Raw genomic sequence first — 5,204 nt, forward strand, 5'->3', positions numbered from 1 at the left:
TCTAAAAATTCCATTCCATGGTGGAGATGTACCTTAGAGGGAAAGTAGCTGCCTATCATACCATAAAGCTCTGGTTTTGAGTCCAAGAATTAAACTATAAAATCCATCCATTCTTTTGAATTCACTTGAGCTTGTTTTGTTGATAGGCCCATGTATATAACTTGAAATTAGAAATGTCCTTTTCATGTGACAGTGTGTTTTATCTATTAGTTTCTAATAAATATGATATAAAATCTAATTAAGCTAATGTGCTTTTAATGTTACCATAATCTCAAATTAAGACTGTTTGCTGGTTAGAGAAGTCGCAGAAATGCACTGTCGTCGAATGCATTATATATATATGAAACTGGAGAGTAGTCGATATCTGATATAAATATTTCTTTTTTAAATAATTCTTTTTAAAATTTTATTTAAACTTTTTTTTAATTACAATACAGGTTTTATCCCCCTCCAGGTACACCTGCTGACGTTTTCACATCCTAGACCTCTTTTCCTTTCTTTCCAGGAGGATTTTTCTACTTCCCACCCCCCACCTCAGACTTTTGGCTAAGGTCAAATGTAGTATCTGTCCTCAAAAGTTTAATAATTATTTTTTATTAAACAGATTGTTTTTTTAAAAAATCACAGAAACACCGTTTTCCATAAAGATTCTGTGAAAATAACCACGAGTGTAAATAGTCACAGATGTTATGAGTTAATCGATATAATCTTCCATTTTCAGTGACTGTTCCAGAGATGATATTCCAACACTGATTTTTTTGCCAAAGCAGTATGACAGGGTCTATGACAAGCCACCCAGAAGGCCATCTCCCTCTTGAACTAGAGGCAAGTTTTCTGGACAGGATCAGGAGACATGATATTCATTCGTAATTCTAGAACCATTAATGGCTGCAGTTGAGAGGAAAGCTGACACTGGGATGGTAGGATAGGAGACAGTGTTAGCTTATGGATCTCTGGGGCCTTCATCTCACCTCGTCCTCATTTTCACATTAGGGAGGAGGATGGGTGGTCATACTGTTTAGTAGGGATGCGCATGTGTAGTTATACTGTTTAGTGGAAGTTGACTTGGGGCCTCTATTATTTGCAGTTGAAAATATACTGACAAATATGTGGATTGGTTGTATGTAAATCATAACATGGTCATCTCAGATTGTGGCTTGATCTCTTGATACCAACAAAAATTTGGCATTTCAGGGGAGATTTTTCTGCCATTATTTCAATGTATTTGACAAAGATAACAATGATATAGGTAAAAAGTCCAGTTCTATGACCAGTAAGTCTGGTGGGACCCTTACACAGAGAAAAGATATATCAGAATTTAGAATGTGTTCTCTGTATAATATAGTAAGAAGTTTAAGAGTACTTTGTTTAAAATGGCTGCAAAGTAGTATTGCAAGTGAGAAAAATAAGTTTTAATTTTGTTACTAAAGAGTTAGTTGTTGCTATTGCTGCTGTTAATGCTATTTCTGCTTAGGTATTGAAAATGAAAGAGAGCAAACCCCAATTGGACAAAGGAAGAGCAAGCTCTGTGTTTTCCTTTTTAAATGTTTCTTTCTCTCCTTTTAGAGACAAACACTATGAAAGACTATTTAGCTTTGCATCACATGGAATTCTGTGTCTCTGAGCCTGGCCACAAACTCAGAGAAATCCAGATGTTTCTTTCTGCCTCTCTGGTGCTAGGATTAAAGACATGTACCACCATACAAAACATACATATTCTCTCTCTCTCTCTCCCTCTCTCTCTCTCTCTCTCTTACATACATACATACATACACACACACACACACACACACACACACACACACACACACGCACACGCAGAATATACTTTTGGACTGACACACACCTTTGTAGTAGACAGGCTGTTCAGTATGTGTGAGACCATTGATTTGATCCCATGTGCTGTAAAAGAGAAACAACATGAATTTCAACTAGCTGATTAAAATTGTAGATTCCTAAGCTTTGCTTCAGGCGTTCTGCATCAGGACATCTAAACACAGAGTTCAGGGATCTCTTGTTCTAGAAACCTACATAAAGCATATTTGGTACGAGAACACTGTTCAGGTCTCTGTGCTCAAATATTGCCTTTCATGTATTGCTGTATTTCACCCCGTTACAATGGTGTTTTTCTTTTCTCTTTCATGACGATTGTTCTATTCAAAATTTCAGCTCATGGAGCAGAACTATGTGCATGGGTTCACCTCTCTGTTCCAGAGTCCTGAAAAATTCCTTACCTAGGAAAGGTACCTATTATTTTAGCTAAATGTAAAAAAAAAAAAAAAAAAAAAAAAAAAGAGAGAGAGAGAGAGAGAGAGAGAGAGAGAGAGAGAGAGAGAGAGAGAGAAGCTGACATCTTCTGAGGGATGTGAAGGATAGAAAGCGCCAAGTAAAGATAAAGTGTGGAATTCAGTGAGGACACTGGAAATGAGTAGTAACTAAGACTGTAAAATACTGCTGAGAAGGAAGAGAGATTGTGAAATAGAATATATCTCATCCCTGATAAAAATAGGCACAGAGGCTGAAAGAAATGATGGGCAGGAAGCAGCAAGTGACATAGCACAAACTTTTCAAAAGCAAATTATAAATCAGGATGTTTTAATGATGATGTACTTAGTATAAAGTGTGGTTCTGATTCATGGTGGCAAAGGTCAGCTTCTGAGTTGCTGCTCAATTTAGGATGTAGCTCACAGAAAGAGCATGTAAACTTTATTCAGCTAACACAGTTGGGTTTTGTCTGACTAAACTTGGATGTGGCCTCTGTAGCATTTTGTAGAAACTCTGAGGTACTGCTTGGTTCTATGTGTTAAGTTTGTATCAGTGTAGAGAACAGTGTGGACTGAATCAGGAGTGTGGCTGAATTTAAAACATACTGTGTGGTATCCAAAGCCATCAGAATTCTTTTGGCAAAGACATACTGATAATCTTAGATAAAATTTAATCACTCCTCTATGTTAAATAATCATAATATTTATGTTATAATAAATATAATTATTAACATAATTGATTATGTTAAATAATCCATATTCACTCAGACAAAATGAGAAAGTATGTATAGATAATTACAGTGCATCATATAAGTTACATGGGACCAACTAAAAGCGAGTCAAGCACCAAGCCCTAATAGTTGTCATTTTCTCATAATCTTGCAGGAACATTGACCAAATCTTCATACAGAAGAGTCTTTGACAGACATTTAACGATAAGTGTAGATATCTATGGTAGTAAAATGATAATGAAAAATTGTGCACCCAAGATACCAAGGTATTCCACCTCTATCCTTCAGCTTCCAAAGCCAAAATCCCTGATAGAAGTAATAGGTACCACATGCATGCAGTTCAGCTAGAGTAACTCCACCTATTTGGATTTCAAACCCAATATATCAGTCACCGATGTCTCCCCAGGGACTTCTCTAGTACCTGGCACGTAGTTAAATGTTCCATAAAGTATTTATTGATATGAAACAAACTCTTACAAGAGAGGTATGAACAGTTTGAGTCTCAGAGGATTTCAAAAATATCTTCTGTTGTTTACTTAGGGGATATTTTTTACAAAGTGTTTATTATTTCAATGTAAAACTGACTTCAGTGCTCACTGAGTACAGCTCTGTACTTCTGCTATTACACATAACTTGGACTCAAAGCTCTATTTTGAATTTTTCTGAATCAGGAGCCTCCAATTTATAAATGTGTTTTACTACAAAAATGTTCATCATTTTTGAAAATTTCAATGATAATACCCCCCTTTTCACCATTTCATCTCAAACTATTAAATTATATCATTACATCTGCTCAATTTAATTCAGTAAGTACTCATGGTTGTACTGGGTTTTAATGTATTGGAAACCATTCCTTTGGATTTGGGGAATCCCATGGAAGAGGGAGGGAAGATTGTAGGACTCAGATGGGATGGAGGACATCAGGAGGCCAGGGCCCCACAACTCAATAAATAAGGTATTAATGGGCTCACAGAGACTAAATGGCAAACAGGGGCCCACATGGGTCTGCACTAAGTCTATGTGTTTTGGCTGTGAACTTGGTGTCTTTGTGGGACTTCAGTGGAAGGACCTATGTTTCTAACTCTTTTGCCTGCTCTAGCAGTTCTTTCTCTCCTATTGGGTTGCCCTATCCAGTGTAGATATAAGGGCTTTTCCCCTTGTTTTATTGTATCTCATTTTTCTTATTTGGTTGTTGTCTCTTGGAGGTATGTTCTTTTCTGAACAGAAACAGAGGGGTAGTGAATCTGCGGGAGAGGGGAGGTATGTAGTGAGAAAAAAGAATATAATTCCAAAGTTGAAAAACATAGTTGAGCTGGTCTTGGTGGCACATGCCTTTAATCCCAGCACTTGGGAGGCAGAGGCAGGCAAATTTCTGAGTTCGAGGCCAGCATGGTCTACAGAGTGAGCTCCAGGACAGCCAGGGCTACACAGAGAAACAAACAAACAAACAAACAAACAAACAAACAACAAAACCAAACCAAACCAAAAAAAAAATAACATAGTTGCAGATATTGAGAAGTCTGCAACTATTGGAGTTAACACTTATACATGTGCATGCACACTCATGCATGCATGTGCACACACACACATACACACACACACACAGAGTGGAAAAGTGTAGCCATATACACTAATAGTAAGATTTATGAATATCATATATTTGAATATATGAAACTAATTCTAATTGGCAAATTAATTTTATGGGTAAGAAAATTCTACATGATAGATTTGTATCTAAATCATATAGCATATTGAAAATTAATATAGCATCTGAAACAAAGATAATGTTGAATTTTTTTAGCAAGAAAAAGAGGGAAAACTATTTTGTGCTTTTTCTGAAAGATATTTCCTGTACAGTTAGTTGAACAGCAAATTAACTATGTTTAAAATCGAGTTTTACTTTGTACTCTGGACTTTCATGTTTTCCCTCATGGTTTTTGTTGTTTAGGTTGTTTGTTTGTTTTGCTTTGGGGTTTTCTCAAAGTAGCTTTTTCTGCATACCATTGAGTTTGTAATTGTTTAAAGTACGATTAAGTAATAATCACCCTTTGCATCTTTCTTCATATTACCAGTTTTTGTATATTTTACATTTAAACTCGGTATTCTTTCATCATGATTTGTACAGACCCAAGAGAATAGCTAAACCTTCTCTTGGTCCATGTACAGAAATGTTGATGCTGTGGACATAAAATATCAACACATTTTTCTC

At 36.1% G+C, this 5,204-nt stretch overlaps 1 pseudogene; it reads left to right on the forward strand.

The window, feature by feature from the left end:
- Positions 1 to 526: 526 nt before the first annotated feature.
- On the forward strand, positions 527 to 638 carry LOC115031857 (annotated as a pseudogene).
- The last annotated feature ends 4,566 nt before the right edge of the window (positions 639 to 5,204 follow it).

Source organism: Mus caroli, chromosome 8, assembly GCF_900094665.2.
Source record: "Mus caroli chromosome 8, CAROLI_EIJ_v1.1, whole genome shotgun sequence".
Lineage (NCBI taxonomy): Eukaryota > Metazoa > Chordata > Mammalia > Rodentia > Muridae > Mus > Mus caroli.